Source organism: Macaca nemestrina, chromosome 17 (genome assembly GCF_043159975.1).
Source record: "Macaca nemestrina isolate mMacNem1 chromosome 17, mMacNem.hap1, whole genome shotgun sequence".
Lineage (NCBI taxonomy): Eukaryota > Metazoa > Chordata > Mammalia > Primates > Cercopithecidae > Macaca > Macaca nemestrina.
Genome location: NC_092141.1, coordinates 88,480,044 through 88,501,275, shown reverse-complemented (window position 1 = coordinate 88,501,275; position 21,232 = coordinate 88,480,044). Strand labels below are relative to the sequence as shown.

Sequence of the window (21,232 nt, the reverse complement as noted above, 5' to 3'; positions counted from 1 at the left end):
GCCGGTAGCCCTAGCAAATGCAGACGGCTCAGCACTGCAGGCGTCCTGGGTGCAGAGGACAGGTTATTCCTGTGTCAGATTGACTGTCCCCAACACAGGAAACCTTGCCTGGCTGGGCATACTGTGTCTTTGCGGGCTGGCTATCCTGCCTTGCCCCCCAGAATGTGGTCTGGCCAGGACCCCAGCCATGCAGCAGACCTGCAAGCCCAGGAAACTTCGAGGGGTAGCCGGGCCCCTTCTACCCTGTGGATCATCTAAGGGCCTCATTCGTTTGGGGTGACTCGCTTGGGCAACAGGGGGGAGAGTAAAGGAATCTGGAGGTTGGAGACCGCTGTCCCCTTGTGACACTCTCTGGAGGATAGGTAGGAACGAGTTTTGCTGGAGAGAGGTTTGCTGGTGGGCTGACTTCTGGGAGCCTCTGTCACCCTCCCTCTTCTCCTGACCTAGAAGTGATCCCCAGATCTGGCCAATGAGACAAAGAAAGTGTCTTTCAGGGAAGGGAGGACGGGAGTCGGCCTCTGTGAACAGCCCTTGGCTTCTGAGACGGGCCTTGGGATGCTGCCATGGAGCTGCTGCTTCTAACCCAAGGGGGAGGCCGACATTGGGGGTAGCAGAGCATGCAGGCGACAGGACCTGTGTCCTTGCGCCAGAGAGAGGGGCTGAATCACCCCACCCCACAGCTGCCACAGCCTGGACTTCCTGTCACGTGACTGGCACATTTCCTTGTGGCTTCAGCCAGTTTGGGTCAGGTTTTTGTTGGGTGCTGCTGAAAGCAACCTAACCGATTCAGCTGGGATCCCTCTGGGCATGAGAGCTGCCCACATGGCAGTCCCCCAGGGCCGAGTCTCCCGTATTTCTCCCCTTGATCCTTGTCTCTCTGGGCCCAGTCTCTGGGGCACTTGTCAAACCGACTTCCGAGGGGGCGACGATCTCCCTCCGTCTTCATTTTGCACATGGCAGGTGGGTGTTTTCCTGAAGGGGCTTCCCTAAAGCACATTGAGAAAGGGAACTTGAATAAACTGGGGAGACACAGACGCTTGGCCGTGGTGATGTTTTACAAGCATGATTTCTTCTCCAGACTCCGCACTTAGGGCACGGTGGGTCTTGGGGCTGGCACGGCAATGGCCATTCATGGTTGGTTCTACCCCCGGGGACACCTTCTTTCTTGGATTTGCTACCAAGCTTCAGGGACCAGTGGTGTGGAACAGCCTCTGGCTGGTTCCGAGGCTGGACTGGAGAGGATCTCAGCCCCTCCAGGACCTGGGGAGCGTCCGGCAGACCCCTCAGAGGTCCTATTTCATATGTGAGGGACACACCCTGCTCTTGGCACAGCTGATGTGAGTCCTGTGGGGCCCCTTTGGATTCAGATTCTAACCTCTCCCACCTCTCTCTGAGCCCCTCCTGAGGATCTCACCGGGGAATGGTTTGACAGTGTTCCGACGACTGCAATCCTACAGCTTCAGAAATGTCTAGACAACTTTCCACCCGCAGGGAGAGTCAGTCAGCCCTTCTGAACAGCGATGCCGGCTCCTCCTGAAACCGTCACCTACTATTGAGTGATGAGGTCTCCTGTCTCAAGTTGGATGACATTTTTGTTTTTCAATATTGTAGAATTTGGACGAAAGAGAGAAAATACGTTTGTTTACAAAGGGCATTTTCATATTTAATGCTTAACTGTGAGTTTCTGTGTTGTAAAATTTTCTCTCCTGCCCTCAACTGTCCCTTTAGTGTTTTTTTGGCTAATTCAGCCATTTAAAAATGCTGTTGTGGAAGAATAGTTAATGATTTGGTATGACATAGAGTTAAATGGAAAAAAGTTACAAAATGGAATGTACAGTATGATCCCACTTAGAACCCAAAATATATATTCTATGCATAGGAAAGTCTGGGAGTGTATATATGCTCAAAATGTTAACAGGAGTTATTTCGGGTTAGTGGGATTATGGGTTATTTTTATTTTCTTCTTTTTGCATATGTGTAGTTTCTAAATTTTCTACAGTGAATATGTATAACTTTTATAATAAGGAAAAAGTGATACCACGGATCTTTCTAGAGGCTGCTCAGACTCCCTGACCAGAGATGACCCAGGCTGCCCTCCTGTGCTGCAAAGCACCCATGACCAGCCCCTGGGCTCTCCCCAAGGCGGGCCACACCCTGAGAACTTCCCCTTCCCCATCGTGGGGTATCTATGCCTCGTGCTCGGGGCACCCTGGGCTGGGCAGAACTGATGCTGGTTTTGTGAGGGTTGAAGTAATGGAAATGCTTTTCAGAAAACTCCCCCAGTCGGCCAGGAGAGAAAGAAACAGTCATGCCAGAACCCAGAGGCCCCTCCCTGACAGGTGCCGACCATGTTGAGCACGGAGCCGTGGGTTTTATGTTGAGCACGGAGGTGTGGGTTTATCGCCACCCCTGAAGACAGTGTCACTATTCCTCTGTTCCGCCGCTGCCAGCCAATGGGCATGGCCAGGTGTAGGCTTGGGAGGATTTTCGAGGCCTGGATTCGACTCTCTGCCTCCAGTTGGGGAGGACGAAGAGCACAGCCTGTCCCGGCCCTGGGACCATCCTACAAGGGAAACACAGGGCAGAGGCCATGAAGTAGAGTGGACATAAAATGGCGGAGTTCAAATCCCAGCTGCCCACCAGCTGGTTCTTAGGAATTTCTCTAAGCTTAGTTTCCTTCATCTAGAAAATGGGGGCAATGCCTCCTTCACAGGGATGTGAAAACTAAAAGGAATTACAGGAGTCAAGACCTTGCCTGGGACTTGAGACAGGGCAAGCGCTGTGTCTTTCTTTCCTTGAAGGAATACTGAGTCCAGCTGGGGACAGCCCCTTCCCTTGGTGTAAACCGGTAACGTCCGCTGCCAGAGCTTCTGTCCGTCAGCTGACATCAAACACCCACCTGCTGAGAGCAGTTTCGACAGGGGCCGTCCCTTCCCTGACACGTGGCGTGCATGCGTGCACACGCTCACACACACGTGTTTAATAGTCACCTGATGAAAGACAGCCATGGGGCAGGAATCGGTCCCTGTGGCCTTTGCTTGTGTCCCAGGATTCCAGCTTACGGTGCTGGCTATGTGAGGGCAGCAAGGCCAGGACTCTGTGCTCCACACCCCCTTTCCACCCTTATCAAGAGTGGACAGAGGCAGGGGCCCCGGCTGTTCCTTCCTGAAGAGCGAGCTCTGTGTGGTGGCCTCAGTGACTCCTAGACTGGAGTGTGGGCCTCCGTCGCTGACCTCGGTTACTTCCACTCCTCCAGTCTCCCACCTGTGGACCCCTGCCCAGTCCACTCACCTTGGATCTGGCCCTTTCTGTCCATCTCCGCAGCCACTGCACCCTCATCATCTCTGGCTGAGCCTCCCTGCCTGCAACCTGGTTCCTCCTCTGTCCGAATCCAGAGGCTTCTCTTTGCAGCGCAAATGGGCTCACCTGGACCCCACCTCAATCCCCTCTCTGCTACCCTAGGCTCTGCGTGGAGTCCCAGCCTGGAGCTGGCTGGCCTTGGGCCAACCCTATTCTGCCTTTAGGAGCTGCACGGGATAACGTGTACAAAGGGGAACCTGAGCCTCACTCTTCCTCCTCCCCCTCCCCTTTCCAGGGCAGTTATTCACACTCAGATCATTTGCCCTGAGGACAACTTTGTGAGGTCAGGTGGGAGGTTCCAGGGTAATTCTGGTGCTGCCACCTGAGAAGGAATGAGGCCAAGGTCTAAAAGAATCCACGGTGGGGTCATCTGCATTCAGGCCTGCCTCACTTTGTGGGAACCTGACCCCCGCAACATGCACAGTAGAATCTGGGTTCAAGGGTCCACTTCCCTTAAGGACCCTCCCCTGCAGCAGCCGGCCCCTCTTGCAGGGTTTGCTCTAGCCTGGCACTGTCCAGCCTGCTGTGTGCGGAGCGGGTGGTCAGCCGCCTGGCGGTCAGCTGTGAGGGATGCATCCCAGATGAAGGTGAGTCATGGAGAACGTGATTGATTTGCACAAATTGCTTGGACACAGATTTTCAGGAATCCATCTGGGCTTGATAAGAGGTAGAGCTCTTTCGTTTCTAGATTCCCAGGGAGCTTATGTTCTGGGGAAACTGGGTGCATTTGCTGCCAAAAAGGGCTTTATTTTTAGCTAAATGTGAGAAGGAGAGGAGGGTCCCTTGGGAGGTGGCCAAGGCTGGTGTTGGGACCAGCCTTAGAGGGGCCCGTTACCTTTTTACTTCTGGGAAAGGTTTTCCCTTCTGCAGGCAGCGACGTGGGCTGGGATATAAGGGCACGGTCACGGGTGGATTATTCCATCTCCCCCGTGCACTCAGATGAATACCAAAAGCAGCCAGCCATCACACGTTCTAAATTTACAGGGTGCTTGTCCTTCACTGGCTGCCGAAAAGTGAAGCCGCCTCAGATGCCGAGAACACTTAACCGCCAAGCTGCCCGGGCCCACCTGCTCGCCTGGGCCGCCCTCCTCCGCACACGCAGGCAGCCTCCTCATGCCCACCTGGGGCCTCCGGGAGGTGAGCAGAGGCTGGCAAGGAGGGTGGACACCTGTGCTGCAGACCCAATTGGGCCAGCGGCAGGAGCCCCCTCCCCCATGGGCAAGCACAGTCTGTGGGGGCTGAGAAGTGGGGTCTGGGGGCTTGGGAGTGACAACGGGGCTTCTCCGTGTAGCACCTTCTGGGAAGGAATCTGCCCATTCTTCTTCCAAGGAGAAAGTGGGCAGGCTCCGCGCAAATGATGGTTAAGTCCTGGGTGGGGAGGAGCCCCTGGACTGGAGGGCAAAGCCCCAGTGACCTTAGGGCAGAGGGCCAAGAATGCCACCAGCCCACAATACCACTCTACCACGTTCACCCACGGTGGCCTTCCTGCCGCAAGGCACAGCCACGTGGCTCTGACTGGCCAAGACTGTCTAATTGGCCAGGCCTGGAATATTTACAACGTGAGTTACTTAGAATACACTGCTGCAAACAGACCCCTTTTCCCAGTATAGACGGCCTTGGAGTAGCTGCTCTGGAAGCTCCCGGAGGCTCCGTCCTCTGTGGTCCCGCGGCACGTGGGCACTTCCCCAGAATATCACACTGTGGTGATGGTCCCATCTGGGCTTCTTCATGGTTTCTGCAGCCCTACTGCGGGTACTGGAGGCAGAGTCTCATTCGTCTTTGAAGCTCCAAGGCCTACACAGGCTGGCGCTGATCAAGGGAACTGCTGGGGCGGCCATCCTCCCCTCTGGTCTCTGTGGTCTGGCTTGCAGGGCTGTGCTGCCTCTTGGTGCTGAATTTTGTGGATGGATATTCCATCACAGCCTCAAAGTAAATTACCATCAGTTGGCCCCAGGTGAGCTGTCGCTGGGCCCAGGGCTGCGGCACAAAGGCGGAGGAGGAGCAGCTCTGGGCCTTACGCGTTTCATACTCTTGGGCAGGTTTGGGCAAGAACGCTCTGTTGGTGGATGGTGCCATGCGTGGGGGATTTATTCGCAGCGTGCCGAGGGCCACGGTGGTCAGGACAATTCTGTCACTCCATGGCAACATCCTTGCTTTGAAAATACAACTTTAAATTGATAACAGAGCAGGTGCCTCACCCCAGCTTGGCCCCTGCAAAGGCCACTCTCCATGGTGTGCGGCTGGAGGTTTTCTCCAGGGTGAGAATGAAGAGAACTCACTTTGCTGATTCCTCCTCTCTGTGGGCTGCACTCGATGCTGCCTCATCTCATTAAAAAGCCCCTTCCGTTCAGGCTTTGTGGAAGTTCACGCTGTGTCCTCCGTGGCGGAGATGATTTGGAGCAGGGGTTGGCGAACTTCTTCTGTCAAGGGTCAGGTTGTAATATTCCAGGCCTGGCAGGCCAGACGGTCTCAGCCCCTCAGAGCACGTGGCTGTGCCATGCAGCAGGAAGGCAGCCATGGATGAATGTGAGGGAACGTGCTGGGTCCCAGCGACATGTTGTTCACAAGCACAGGCAGGGAACCAGGGGAGCCGGGGGAGCCGGGTTTGGCCCTGGCCAGAGTTTGCCAGCCTCTCTTCTAGAGCCTCAGGGGATGGGGACAGGATGAGTAGTGCCCTCGACCCTTCCTTCCTCACTCTCCCTCCTTTCTCTGCCGTGGCTCCTCTGACTGGGAGTACGCCCAGATCTCAGCGTCACCTCCGTGGTGTCCCCAGGGCTAGTGGTACCAGTTCTCCCTCTGCCATAGATGTGTGTCCTCTACCCCTTGACCTCACACAAGCATCCTCCTCCCTCTTGGGGCCCCGGCAGGGCCCCTGGTGCCTCCTCACTGCAGGATCAACCACCTCCCTCCCGGGGTGCCATGAGGGGCGCCATGCTGCTGGCCAGCCGCCCCACCCCCACTTTAGCCAGCTGCTTCTTCACACCATCCCGCTCCTGCACCCCAGTCTCCCTCTGTCTGCTGTGACCCATGAAACTGGTTCCATGGAGATTTGAAAACACAGGACTAGAAGTGACAGTTCTCCCTAAATGCTTTCCTTCCTGGGAAGTCACACCCTGTCTTCTGGGCTTTCAGGATCAGGTGATGCAGTGGGGGGATGGGTCAACCTTTGCTGGGCTTTGCAGCCTCTTGTCAAAACAAAAAGAAGATGCACCCCCAGCCCCCAACCTTTTGTTTTGAAATAACTATAGACTCACAGAAAGTTGCAAAAGTACGTGGAATCCTGTTTACCCTTCACCAGGGAAAGCAGCTTCGGGCTGGAATGGATGCGTCCTTTGGGTGTTATGGAATGTAAGTATCCTTCGGGTATTAAATGAGATCTCACAAGAGATAACATCCATTCACATGGATGTGTGTTTCCATGTCCCCATCTCTCCCTGCGGCTGTGCTGTTGTCTGGGGACAGTTACTTAACACTCTGCCTTCATTCTGCCAAATATGTTTTGAGCACCTACCCTGAGGCCCTGAAGGCAGGAACTAAGGGGCACTGGAGAGTGAAGACAGACACCTGTAAGATGGGAGGGGCTGCCGGGCAGTCATCGCCTGTGAGGGGAGGGTGTCAGCAAGGCCATGCTCCCTCTGAAACCTCTGGGGGAGAGTCCTCCCTCCCCTATTCCTGGCTTTGGTGGCTCCCAGCAGGCTGCAGTGCTCCATGACTGTGGCTGCCCCGCTCCAGCCTTTGCCTCCGTCTTCACACGGCCTTCTCCCCTGCAGGTGTCTCTGCATCCCCTCCTCTCCTTGGGACGACACCGGTCGTATTGGATGTAGGGCCCACCCTACTCCAAAATGTCCTTATCTTAACTTCCATCTTAATTACATCTGCAAAGACCTGGTATCCAACTAAGATCCTTCTCAGAGGTACTCAGAGGTTCAACTAAGATCCTCCTCAGAGGTACTCAGAGGTTAGGGCTTCAACATGTTTTTTTTTTTTTTTTTTTTTTTTTTTTTTTTTTCCTTGGTGGGGGGCGCAGTTCAATCCACAGCAAGCCCTGATTCAGCAGAAATAAGGAGCGGAGAGGGCAAGGACTCCGTCGGCCTCTCTGCTGAGACCCCGAGCCGCCCCTTCCCTTTTGCCCCAGGAGCCCCTCCTGGCTGGTTTCTCACAGAGAGGCAGTAACAGGCATACTCTCCTATTATTGTGGCTGCCAGCACTCCAGGACCAACTGGGTTTACAAAAATAAAGTTGCATCATCTGCTGCCTGTACCGCATCCCCTCAAACAGGTTATGAAGGGGAAGTGGGGGATATCGGAAGCAGATGGAGGAGCCCTTGATTTGCATAAGGAGCCATTTTCATGGCTCAGAAGCCTCCGTGGAGGGAATAATGTATAGAAATGCACATGCGTAAGCCCTGGGTTGGGAAACAGAGGCACACTGATCAGCCACTAAAATAGACACGGGAGAGACAAAGCTGGTGGGGAAGGGAGTTGGCCAGGAGAGGGTACGAAGCCCACCAAGTAGCTGAGCGCAGAGGTACCAGGCACAGCTGCGGAACCGCGCTCCCCCAGGTTCTTTTTTAGTGTTGAGATTTCAGCGATGGTGGATCTTCTATATGCAATGGCAGGATGGGCGTTTCCAAAAAGACATGGCTTTTCATCTCTCTCCTAGAAGGGCAGTTGGAGAAAGAAAAGAGAGAAAAGAAAGAAAAGGAAGGGCTTAGCTTCCAGCCAGCTGAACTGAAGCTCCCGGCAGGGAAGAGGTGGCGGGCGTGCTCTGCGTCCCCAGGTGCAGACAGGACACCAAGCGGAGCTAAAAGATCCTCCTTTGTCTGGGCGGGTGACAGGGAGGTACTTCTGTGCCTAGAGGCATGAGTAGCTCAGAGTGGCGGGAAGAGGAGACAGGATCCAGCCAGGAGGACCGAGGTGCTCAGGCTGCCCAGGGTGGGGGTAGAGGTAGATGCCTCACCTGCGGGATTGGTCACTGGTGATGGGGCTGGCAAGTGACTTGTGAGTCTTCCAGCCGTAGAGTCCTTCTGTGTCTGGTTACCTTGTAGCCCCCCCAGCCTGGCTGGCTATAGAGCTAAGAGCAGGAGGGGGCTGACCTGGTGTCACACGATGGTTTTGTTCCAAACCCTCTCATACACTCAGTTCCCTCACCCAAAGTGGGTATGAGTGGAAGGTGCAAGGTGAATCACTGTCTGTACAAAACCCTCTGCATAGAATGAGGCCTGCCTGGTTCGTCCGTGCCATGCCATGACCCTTCAAACTCTATGTGCCAGGGCAACGGAACCGAGTGCTCATGTCCGTTTCATGTCCGGCCACCAGGACTTGGTTTTTCTGGGGCGGCGGTGCTCTTCCCCTACTGCCTTTGTGGTTTTTCCCTTTGCCAACCCCACCGTCCTCTGCTCTGACCCCTTGCTACTGATCAGGATGCTTCCTATCTCATGACCTGGCCCAAGAGTGGGTCCGGGGACCACTCTGGGCATTCAGGCCACTGTCCTGACCTCACTCTTTGTCAGTGGGAGAGACAGAGCCTTGCAGAAATTCCCTGGGATTTAGGATCGTGTGATAGGTGACAAAATGCGTGATGATCATTCTGGGTTCTCTTTTGGGAAGGAAGTCACTTGGCTCAATGCATGGTCCTGTTTCGTAGATGAGGCTGGCTTCATCACGAGCACCGGCGGCTGCCTCTGCGTGGCCCCTCCAGGCAGGGTTCATGGCTGCTGTGGCCGAGCCTCTGTGGGTGACCACCTGAGAGTCACACTGCCCTCATGGTGCTGCCCCCTTGCTCGTCAGTGGGGCCACACGGCTTGCTAGCTCTCCCTGAGGGATTGTGACTGGCAGTGCTGGTGTCGCCTCCAGGTAAGATGGCTGAGTGCTGGCTGCATGGATTTCCTTTCCTGGCTTAGTCCCCTGCACTGTGGCTGGATGGTGTCAGTGCCCCTGGCGTGCCCCAATCTGGAAGCAGCCTAGAGGCGAACTTTTGAGCTGCAGCAGAGCCAATGGGCTTCAGGGGTGGCGGTGGCTCGTCTCCGCAGCCAGCTTGTCCTACTGAATCCAGCCACTTTTCTCGGGCTTTCCTCCCAGGCTGTAGGTCAGCGATCCCCATCCTGGGTGGGGGATTCCAGCATTTTTCCAGTTATCACAAGAGACGGATTGAAATTCTAAAGAAAAAATGAGTTTTGATCCCTTTTGAATTAAAATGTACTCATAGAATATATACTCAAGCCGGGCGCGGTGGCTCAAGCCTGTAATCCCAGCACTTTGGGAGGCCGAGGCGGGTGGATCACGAGGTCAGGAGATTGAGACTATCCTGGCTAACACGGTGAAACCCCGTCTCTACTAAAAATACAAAAAACTAGCCGGGCGTGGTGGCGGGCGCCTGTAGTCTCAGCTACTCGGGAGGCTGAGGCGGGAGAATGGCATGAACCCGGGAGGCGGAGCTTGCAGTGAGCCGAGATCACGCCACTGCACTCCAGCCTGGGAGACACAGCGAGACTCCGTCTCAAAAAAAAAAAAAAAAAAAAAAAAAAAAAAAAGAATATATACTCAAACAAGGCAACAACTTTCCTCTACAAAAATCCAAGCTTAGAAAAATAGATGATGGTGATTGGAATTATAATATACTTCCCAAGGAATTCCGACAATGTTCCTTTAGACACTGAGCTCCTGGCAAGCCTGACAACTTCGATTCGATTACGTGTATGTGATTATAGACACTTTACAGAGGTGCAGATAATTCTAGAATGGGGATGAGAGGGAGTGCGGTGTTACAGAAATCCAGCTGGTATTGGCAGGGGGCCCCTCCGGGAAGACTGGGAAGCATTTCCAGAGCTTTGAAAACGAGTCTTTCTCACTTCTCGGCAAACTCACCTGTAACTTGGTGACTCCGTGTAACAAGTACAGGAGGCCCTGGCCTCTGGCTCACTCTTTTTTAGGAGGATGGTGATTCTTGCCCCCTGATGTGCCTGTGGTGCTTTAGTTTATGGCAAGGTTGTCAACTTGGGGGTGATGTTGTCCCTGGGGGACATTTGGCAATGTCTGGAGACATCTTCCATTTTCTCATTTGGAGGTGGGGTGCTCCTGGTGTCCAGTGGGAGGGGCCCAGGGACGCTGCTCCACACCTCACAATGCACAGGACGGCCCCACAACTAGGAAGGAATGGCCCCACCCCAAATGTCAACAGCGCCACACTCTGGTTTACAGGGCTCCCCGAAAGGTTGGGAGGCATGGTTGGGCTCTTTCTATGCCAGAGCCCTTGAGGGCAATATGCTTTGAGGAGCATGGCAGGGTGTTGCTGTCTGACAGTGAATAATACGCAAGAATCCTTGTTAGCCAATTATGGAATAATGGAGATCTTAAGCAGTCAGTGGGACAGAACTAAACAGGGGTTGGGGAGATTCAGCTTGAACCCACCCATGATGCTGTGTTTGAGGCACTATGCAAACTGGGGCTCCCTTTACACCTGCTGTGGGGGCAGAGCCATATGCATTCGGCTTGAACCCACCCCATGACGCCACGTTCGAGAAGCTATGCACCTGCTGCAGGACAGAGCCATGTGCTGGAAGATGCAGTGCCCGTGCCTGCTCCACGCTCCCAGCACGGCTGGGGGCAGCAGGATCTAACCCCCAGTGCCCGTGCTTGCTCCATGCTCCCAGCCCGGCCAGGGGCAGCAGGATCTAACCCCCCGTTCTGCAAGTTGTTGGTGGAGGGAGGAAAGAGCTTTCACAACCTGAGGTTGGCATCCTCGGAGGGGGATGCTGCCACAGATTCAAGGCAGTCATCTGGCAGTGAAATCCCAGAGCTGGCCTAAATGCCCACCGTGAGAGTGAAGGTGTGTTTTGTTGTGGGTGTTTTTCCTCTTTAAAACCATCGGGAGGTTGCCGAGGAGAGAGCAGGCTGCCTCCATTAAGCCGGGGGAGGAGAGGTCTCCATTAAACTCCTGTGAAGCTGTTTGCCTGCTTTGACGCTGAGACAGAGTGTTTGTAAATATTGGTTCCAGGGAAATGGCTCTGAACCTGCAGCATGTCTACCGTGTGTTGGTAAGCCTGCCCAGACACTGGTGTCTGCAGTACCCTTCTGCCAGACTCATCGTTTTATCCAAATGGGGAGCAGGATTATTTTATTTTCAGAACTCTGTGTTCCTGGAATCCTCTCTTAGGAGGAAAACTCAAAGGTCCTCAATCATAGAACGGGGAACTTCAAAGGGGTCTTAGGGACCATTTAACCCAACTCCCTGGTTTTAATGATGGGGAAACTGAGGGCCAGAAGGGAAGAGCGACAAGGGGGTCATGAAGGCAGGACAGAAACCCAAACCTCCACTCGAGGCTGTGAAAGGCTGGCCCCATTTTCCAGTGCTGCTGAGGTGGCCAGGGGAGAGTGAGATACAGGGTGTAGAAGGCTGTGGGGGTTAAGGTATCCGGACGCTAAACTCTTGTCTACCTTCTGAAATCGAGGACCACTGAAAATTTGCTGACTAGTTTAGAAGGTTCGCCTTCTATTAGTTTTGCGTTTTATTACCTTGTGTTTAATTTGTGTTTACCCATCTCCTTCTACCCCATGGGGTTGTGAGTCCTGAGGACAGGCGGCTCGCCGTATCCCTCACCAGAATCCTGGCAGCTGCGTGTTCACCTGAAGCTCCACCAGCCTCAGTAACTCTCTGTCCACGAACCGATGGGGCCCTTGATCACATCCTCTCTTTGGTTGGCTCACCAGGGACAACAGAACTCAAAATACAGAGAGAGTCACCACTGAGGACTTGGGTCTCTTCACCATGAGGAATGTGAGAAGAGCCACGGAAACTTTCACGTCAACATTTCGGGGATGTGTCTGAGAGCACAGAAGGACCCCTCCTCCCTCCAGCCCCTTTCCCGCCCTCTGAACACTTGAAACACGGTGGGGTTTGGTGGTGACTGATGACATTTAGGCCAGTTCAGTTCCATCCTTGAGACATTTAAACTTTGCTTTTTAGATTGTGATGAAACATACATCACATAAAATTTGCCGTCTTAACCGTTTAGAAGCCAGGGGTATAAAGAGCGTTCGCGTTGTGGTGCGGCTGTCACCACCACCCATCTCCAGAGCTTTTCCCTCCTCCCAGAGGGAAAGTCTGTCCCCCAGAAACAACTCCACATTGTTCCAACCCCCCCAGCCCCTGGCAACCTCCATTCTTCCTTCTGTCCCTATGGATTTGGCTATTCTGGGAACCTCATACTCATGGAATCTATGGGATCTGTCCTTTTCTGCCTGGTTGATTTCACTCAGCATAATGTCCTCAAAGTCAGTGCCTGTTGTAGCCTGAGTCAGAGCTTCCTTGAATTTTTTTTTTTTTTTTTTTCCCCGAGACGGAGTCTTGCTCTGTCACCCAGGCTGGAGTGCAGTGGCGCCATCTCGGCTCACTGCAGCCTCCACCTCCCAGGTTCAAGCGATTCTCCTGCATCAGCCTCCCGAGCAGCTGGGATTACAGGCACCCACCACCACGCCCAGCTAATTTTTGTATTTTTAGTAGAGACAGGGTTTTTACCATGTTGGCCAGGCTGGTTTTGAACTCCTGACCTCAGGTGATCTGCCCACTTTGGCCTCCCAAAGTGCTGGGATTACAGGCGTGAGCCACCGCGCCCTGCCCTCTACTTTGGATGAAATCTGACATTCCTGAGGTGAATCTCGTGTCCTCTCAGTGGGGAGAGGTGGTGTGTGTGTTGGGTGAGAGGACTTTAGAGATGATACTGTCTTAATACAACCAAGGATCTCTCAAGACACCCAAGTGTACCCTGAAAATAGTTGGGTAAAAGTTAGCTCGGGGGTGCTGCGCGGTGGGGATGGCCCCTCAGGGCTCCAGCCCTGGTGCCGGCAGGAGAGTTTGTGTCTGGACATGAAGTTTGGGGGCCTCTAGCTCCTGAGGATGGTTTTTGAGGAGGGAGAGAATCTGGAGACTGGTGGACTTGAGGCTCAGGGCTGCCTTTAGGAGGACAGCATGACACAGGGCCTCTGGGTTAGAGCAATTTCTAGAAAAATAATGGCAGGGAACATTCCAGAAAAGCAGCACCAGAGAACAGTTCCTCAAAGGTGGAGACTTAGAGAGTGGGGAGCTGTTCAGGGGATCACACAGTGCCATGAAAACAGTTTTTCAGCAGTAGAGGCAACCACACATTTTAGGAGCATTTCCAGTGGCCCGAGTTTTTCCAGGGTCTCCCCTCCAGTGTGGCCTGCACTGGTCCCAGAGTCCGTCAGGTGGAGGTCAACCTGTCACTGGCGGCGGGAGCAGCAGCAGGGCCCTCCTTTGTCACTCACTCTGGCCCCGAGTCCTGAGCCACTGACTTCACTGAAAAACTCCCATGTCCACTTCACTGGCAATGGATATTAGTTAGGCCACACACTTATCTAGGACTTGAATGACCTGAGATAAAACTTATTTAGCAAAAAAGTGCCTTAAGAATATATATATGGGCATGTGTGACTGTGTGTTTTTGTGTGTCCACACTTGTCTGTGTGTGTGCCTATGTATCTGTGAATGTATATGTCTGTGAGTGTGTGCCTGTGTGAATGTATGTGTATCTCTGTGTGTGTCTGAGCATGAGTGTGTCTGTGAGTGCGTACATCTATGTATGAATGTATCTGTGTGTGAGTGTATATGAGTGTGTGTGTCTATACATGTGTCTGCGTGTGAATGTATGTGTGTGTCTGTGTGGAGTATATATCTGTGCGTGTGTCTGTGTGAATGTGTGTGTGTGTCAATGTATCTGTATGTGTCTGTGTGTATCTGAGTGTGTGAATGTGTGTATCGGTGTGTATGTGTCTGTGTGTGTCTGTGTGTATGAGAGTGTATGTGAGTCTGTGTGTGTGAGTGTATGTGAGTGTGTATGTGAGGGTGTGCCTGAGTGTGTTTGTATCTATGTCTCAGTGTGAGTGTATGTGAGGGTGTGAATGTATGTATGAGTGTGCGTGTTCGTCTGAGCATGAGTGTGTGTGTGTCTGTGTGTGAGCATGTGTGTGTAGCTGTGTGTGGGAGTGTGTGTGTGTATCTGTGAGTGTGTGTCTGCATGCCTGTATGTACTGGTGCATTGCTGTGGTCACTGACGTGTATCTGTGTGTGGGTGTGAGTGTGTCTGTGTGTGTGTGAGCGTGAGTGTGTATCCGTGTGTGTCTGCATGCCTGTATGTACCGGTGCATTGCTGTGGTCACTGAGCAGCAGGTCCCTGGCTTTACCTGGTATAAGGGGAACAAGCTGCATCTCTCATGCCCCCCACCCTCTCTGCGTGTCTGCAGGCCCCTCCCAGACAGCCAGGAGTGGCTCTGGCTGCAGGGCCAGGCTGGCTTCATCCGTGTGCTCCCTGCTCAGGAGGGCTTGTGCTTGGCTCGGTGCTCTGCCGTCACCATTGTGAGATTCAAACAAGGGCCTCCCAGTTGCATTTTGCTCTGAGGCCTGTAACTCGTGTAGCTGGATCTGGTGGGGACCTCTTGCAACATGGGGCGACTTCAGATAGAAGCCGGTCTGGAAGCTGTGTGCAAGTGTGTCTGCTGGGGGAGGCTGTGCGTGGCACCCGGACAGCTGGGAGGGCCCGAGGCACTCTTTCCCTACAGCCCTGGAGGGGAGCCCAACATGAACCCCACCCTTGTGCTCCGCCAGCCTAGGCCCCGTGGCAGGTGCTGGCCTCTTTGCGGCGTGGCGCTGTCTGCCCCCAGGCCGAGGTGCCAGGCTCAGGCGGCCGAGGACATTAACCACTTCTAGGCCTCTGGCCCTGTGTGTGAGGCCAGGCAGAGGCAGGCGGCTGGTGGGCTGGTGGCAGGGGGCAGGCGCTGTGGGAACATGTGCGTCTGGGTGTGGGAGTACGGGCTGGGGTTTTAATGCACATTCTGTGTTCCTGGCCCCTGACCCCTGGACCTTGGCACGTGCACACAGGAGGGCAGCTCGCCCGGCTGCGGCTCCAGGCTGCTCCCTGCCTTGGCCTGACATGCTCCTTCTAGTCCTCACTGCTGTCCCCGGAGATGAAGGTTGGCAGCTGCCCTGCACGTCCCCAGTCTCTGGCTGACGGGGAGCAGCCTGTGTCCCACCCCTGCTGTCTCCTGCCCTGCTGCCTGGTCACCTGCTTGGCCTGCCTGGGGCGATGTCACACTGCCACCGGCTGACACTGCCTGGCGAGCCCTACTCCACAGGCGAGGAGGCCGGGGCAAGCTGGGAGAGACACTGGTCCCGGCCCCGTCGACCAGGGAGCTGCGTGACTTGGGCAATTCACTCAAGCCTGGGCCTTGGTGTCCTCGATTGCCCAGGGGAGACCTGGCTTGGTGACTTTCAATGTGCTTTGTGGACCATTGAGGCTCAGGGTTGCTAGAATGACTCAGAACTCGGCACAGCCACTATCTTCAAGGTGACAACTTATTCCAGTGAACGGATGCAGATGAAAACCAGCCATGGGGAGCAACACAGAGGCAGGGCAGGGTCCCGGGAAGCAGGCTGGAGCTCTGCCGCTCCTCCCGCAGCAACGGTACGGGACAGCACGTGTGGGTGTTGCCAGCCGGGGACGCTCACCCCAGCCCTGGTGTCTAGAGTTTTATCGGGTCTCAGTCATGGAGACGTGACGGACCACCCAGGTACTGACCTCAGTCTCCAGCCACTCCAGGGGTCAAGCTGACATGGCGTGGCCCCAGGTAAACAGGGATGCTCTTTCAGGCAGGATACTCCAAGGGCTTAGGGGTGACCTTCCAGGAGCCAGGGCCGAGGGCCAAACCTTCCAGGCAAGACTAACGCTCGACAGTGATGATAGATGCTATGATCCTGACAGCGTGGACAGGACAGGTAAAGGGGAGGGGACACGCGGGGAGGGGATCGGCAGGGAGGCCGTCTCCTCTTAGCAGGGAAGCAGGGCTGTGGCCCTTTCCCTCTTGAGGGGTTCTCTTCCCCGTTCCCGCCCTGGTCCTGGCTAGCTCGGGCCCACCTCTGAGCTGGGTGGGCTGCAAAGCCGCGGCCATTCCAGGGCCAGAGGGCTTAGGACTTGCGGGACACACCTTTGCTTGCCGTCACTGGCAGGTCTCTTGTTCTGCTTCCTTGAGAGCATGGCAGGAGGACTCTGTGGGGTGCCTGAGCCCTGGGGGTGGGGGCGTGGGGTGTGCGGGCTCCCAGGGACGGCCCCATCTGCTGAGAGGGCTGCCTGCCCTTCAGGAGAGCAGCAGAATAGAAACTGACCTTTGTTTCTTCCGATTTTTATGCCGAGTTCAAAGCTCAGGCTTCCCCAGCACCCCAGCTCCTTGGTTTACCTCCAGAGCATCTGTTCTGGGGGCCCGGTATCCCCCAGTCTTAGGGGGACCTGCCAGCCCTGGGCTTCTCTTGGTGCTTCCCGGTGACGGCATCCTGAAGACACGTCTCCTGTGATGGCTGGCTTTCTCCTGCTGGCTGTTCCTGGCCGCGGCCGCCTCGGCCCTCCCTTCATTTGGAGGAAATGTTCTATTTATGCCATCTCTACCCTCCCTACGATGGGAAAACAATTTTCCAAATTGTTTCTCTTGAAAGCAGGAAAGCTGGAGCGAGCCTCGCTGGGCCCGGAGCTAGACACCACTCTGCGGCTTTCCTTCTTCAACGCCTTCCTGTGGGTTTGCTCATTTGCCCCCTACTCCGCCCCGTGCTGCTTCTGTTAGGGGAGGCAGGGCAGGGGGCCTCACCCCCGGTTTTGGACGGGGAGCCTGAGGCCTGGCTTGTTCTTGCAGGTCCTCCTCCCAGGGGCTGTTCCGCCAAGCCCTGCCCTTCCAGTGGCAGGAGAAAAATCCGGTGGGCTTCCCCACAGCCTCCAGGCCCCAGCACCGCCAGTGTTCAGGATTACGGTGTTTTCCCCACGTGGGTATGAGCCAGGCTTTGGAGACACCTGAATAAGCCCGGGGAAACTCACGCGCAAGGCTCTTTCCAGCACCCTCCGATCTGGAGGACTTGGAGCCCCGGCCAGGCCATCACATGGGCTTCCGTCAGGTGCCCCCCATCCGTGCCCGCCCCCTTCTCCCAAACAGCGTCACCTCACATGTGTAGCTGCTGTCATAGATCGTGTACAGTCGGTCTGTGCACTGGCAAGAGTGATAGATCACTTTCACTGCCATGTCTCGTGATTAATTTCCCATAATAGTCCTCTCTAACACCAAGGCGAAAAGAGAAGAGAGAGAAAAAAACCTACATTATCCACTTGTGCTCGGAGTATAAATGAATTAGATTTAATTTCTGTTTAATTGTTTCCATAGCTCAGCCTCTGCTGACTTCACAGGATAATTTATTTTGCAGTCCTGGGGAAAAGAAGGAGGAGGGAGGGGAGAGACGGAGGATGTAGCCAAGTGGTCTGCCTGTGGGCACTGTTTAATTCCACCTGATAGTCTTATCTCCGTGTAATTATGGGAGTCTCGTTGGGTTTCTCCGGCTGCCTCCTGTCTGCACTTGCAGGATCAATACCGGGTCAGACCTCGGGCCAGCAGCTTTCAAGAAGGTGAGGGATCTGCCGGGAGCTTTGGTGTTGAGTCAGGAATAGGCCAGGCAGCTCCTGAGATTGCCAGAGGGAAGGAAGGCTGGGGATCATGTGTCTCAGAACTGGAAATTTCCTGATTTTCCGTCCATGTTACCAAAATGATCACTTTCCCCCAGCACAATCTGTTTAATGACCGTGGGGTTTTCCCCCGGCCTTCCCTCTTTGAAGCCGTGGATGAGAGGCCAGTGGTGGGCTGGGTGGGTTTTCACTGCACCTTGGAGTTTTTGAGTCGTCCTGACAACTTCTCTCCCTGCTGAGTAATTGAAGCACTGGGTCAGAGCTCAGCCAGCAGCAATGGGGGCCCCTGCACCCCACTCCCGCTTCGAAAGTTCAGCACTCTTCCATTCCTCCCTCACTCCATCATTGTCTTCCTTCCTTTCTTTTGTTTTTTTTTTGAGACAGTCTCACTCTGTAGTCCAGGCTGGAGTGCAGTGGCGTGATCTTGGCTCACTGCAACCTCCGCCCCCGGGTTCAAGCGATTCTCCTGTCTCAGCCTCCCAGGTAGCTGGGATTACAGGCACCTTCCACCACACCCGGCTACTTTTTTTATTTTTAGCAGAAGCAGGGTTTTACCATATTGGTCAGTCTGGTCTTAAACTCCTGACCTCAAGTAATCCACCTGCCTCAGCGTCCCAAAGTGCTGGGATTACAGACGTGAGCCACAGGGCCCGGCCCTCCTTTTTCTTCTGATGATAAAATACACGTGACATAACATTAACCGTGTGAACCATTTTTAGTGCACAGTTCAGCCAGTGGCATTCGGCGCCTTCACATTGCTGTGCGATCATCACCATCCACCTCCAGAACGTTCTCATCTTCCCCAGCTGAAGCGCTGCGCCCATAAAACACCGGCTCCCCCTTCCCATCCCCAGCCCAGCAACCCCCATGCTACCTTCTGTGTCTACGAGTGGGACTCCCCGAGGGCCCTCTTATCGGTGGATTGTACGACATGCGACCTTTTGTGTCTGGCTTGTCTCGGCATCATGTTTTCAAGGTCCACCCATATTGCAGCATGTGTCAGAGCTTCCTCTCTTCCTGGGGCAGGTATCGTTCCAGCGCATGGCTGCAGCACGTTGCGTCCATCCATCCGTCCATCCGTCCGTGCACAGTGTGTTGCTCCAGCGTGCTTTCGGAGGGCACACCTGGGGAGGCCCCAAGTCTGTGGCTCCATCGCACGGGTCCTCCTAGCTTCTCATCCGAGTTACCTGAGACTTTCCATCCCATCTCTACCAGCTGGGCCAGGCTCTCAGGAGTAATTAGAGGAATGAGGGTCCCAGGACCTCCTCTGGGGATGAACTCTGACCTCGGGGTGTGAACAGAGCTCTGGCTCTTTCTAAGGCCTGGAGCCCCTCTGGGTTGGGCGTGAATATTTATGAAGCAGCTCTTTTGAGTCAGCCTCATTTAATCCTACATGGGGTGACAGCCTGGGTCTCTCTGCCCAGGAGCTGGGTATCCTGGTTCTCCAGGGCAGGGGGCAGGCCTGGGCATGCTGGTGGAAGGGCAGGGGTGCCCAGGGAGGGGAGTGTGGCCACACATGGGCATTTCATAGAGCTCATGCCACCTGCGTTCTCTTCAATTCAATGCCTGTCCCTTCTTACTTTTTATCTTAAGCCCCGTGGGGATGGGAGTATTTTAGGCAATGGAAATAGTTCATTTTTCTTCATTTGTTGTGTTGAACGTTTGTCATGCCCGGAGAATGCAGACTGATACAGCAGCAGCTGGTGCTCCCAGCCAGGGCTGTGCGCGCTCTCTCTGCCTCTCTCTCTCCGACTCTCTGCTCTCTCTCTGACTCTCCCCTCTCTCTCTGTTGGCCTGGTGAAATGTTCTTGGCTGTGGGCACACAGAACCTTGGACTCAAGGCTGTTGGAGCGGAGGAGACCTTGACTTCGGTCCTGGAGGTGAGCGCCTCGATTAAAGCCAGGTTTCTGGAAGGAAGAAGATAAACTATGTTCTTTGCTGGAGAAGACCCGTAGCCAATCCACCCAGCAGCAGTTTACTCCGTGTGATGTGCTAGCAGCGTGGGGGGCTCAGTGCGGGGGTGAAAGGTGGCGATGGTCTCTGAAGCGGTGCAGCCTCAGCCCGGAGCCTCGAATGCCTGCCCACCGCACCAACGTGGTGTGTGGATGCCACAGCAGGGACCCAGAGAAGGGGCAGATACCTCCTTGAGGAGGGTGGGTACTTAGGGACAATGTGGGAGGTGGCCTTGGGTTGAAACTGAAAGGCAAACAGGTTTTCCGATGGAGGAGGGAAGAGAGAACATCCTCAAGGGAAGAGCAGAGCAGAGACTCTGAGAAGGAACTGCGCTGCCCGCGGCCAGCATTTCCTGTTTTCTCTGTGTGCTGGGGGCTCTTCTCCAATTGCGGTTCTCTTGCCACCCTGTGGATGAGCTTCTGCAGGTCTCAGGGAAGGGGATCAGTGTAACACAGGAGACGGGAGAGACCTGGGGTACAAGTGACTTGACACATGGCGGGAGCTGCGTGGGGGTCAGATGGGGGAGTGGCTGGATCACTGGGCCCTGGGCCATGCACCGTCTCCCAGCTGCAGGCTGGCACACCCCCAGGGGTCCCAACTATGAGGTGACCTGGCCTGGGGAGCAGTGGGAGCCTTGCCACAGGGCTTCACCGGAGCAGGGCTCTGCTGATCCAGATGGAAGCTCAGCCTTTGGCTTGAGCGTTGCTTCTCCGGAAAGGGTCTCCTGTCCTCCTGCCAAGTTCTACCTTCCTGTAGCTGTGTGGGTGGGGCCAGGTGTTACCAGGTGCACGCAGGCTGAGGCCAACTTCTGCCTCAGGACACCCGAGGGTGTGTTCGAGAGTCGGGAGAATTCCCTCACCCCAGGCAGCAAAGAGGTGGCGGCTCTAGGGAAGTGGGGACTAGGAATGGGACGGCGCTGAGCTCCAGCCTCCTGTCTGGTCTTTCTGGAAAGCTCCCTGTGCTCTCCCACCAAGTCCCAAGAGAACAGCTCCACACCAGCCACAGCTTTTGCACGGTTCCATTTCGCAGTACACAGAGGACTTTCATATGCACTGGGCCATCTTTGTCCTTCCCAAGCTGTGGCGTTAACCAAATAGAAATGCTCCACGGTCCGGTGGATCCACAGGGCCTGGGGGGATGCGGGTGCCACCCAGAGGCTTGTGCTAGATGCTGTGGCTTAGGGCCAGGGTTACTAGGGGTGGCTGTGGTGTTGCTGAGCGACAGTAGGGGTGTGGGGGCAGCCTGTGGCCCCAGAGCCTGTCGGGAAGTGGCCACAAAAGGGCAGGATATCACTGTGTGGTTGCTGAGATCCAGGAGACACCAGTGGTTTGTCAAGATTACAACAACGAGGCGTGATTCAGGCCACCTGGGTGTGTGAGGCGCAGGGAGTGCATGTCTGCGTGACTGCCGAGT

The 21,232-nt window shown here is 55.0% G+C and overlaps 1 protein-coding gene across 15 annotated transcripts in view; it reads left to right on the top strand.

Annotated features, from left to right (window-relative positions):
- Positions 1 to 21,232, top strand: part of LOC105469257 (RNA binding fox-1 homolog 3) — a 524,235-nt gene that overhangs the window by 75,433 nt on the left and 427,570 nt on the right. The window contains exon 1 of one of the 15 annotated variants that reach the window (XM_011720096.3): positions 19,530 to 19,746. The exons of 13 other annotated variants lie outside the window; for them this stretch is intronic. The gene's annotated coding sequence lies outside the window, so the exon portion shown is untranslated. Of the gene's footprint in view, positions 1 to 19,529; positions 19,747 to 21,232 lie in introns of those variants that run through there. One more of the 15 variants, XM_011720101.3, reaches the window with a different exon arrangement.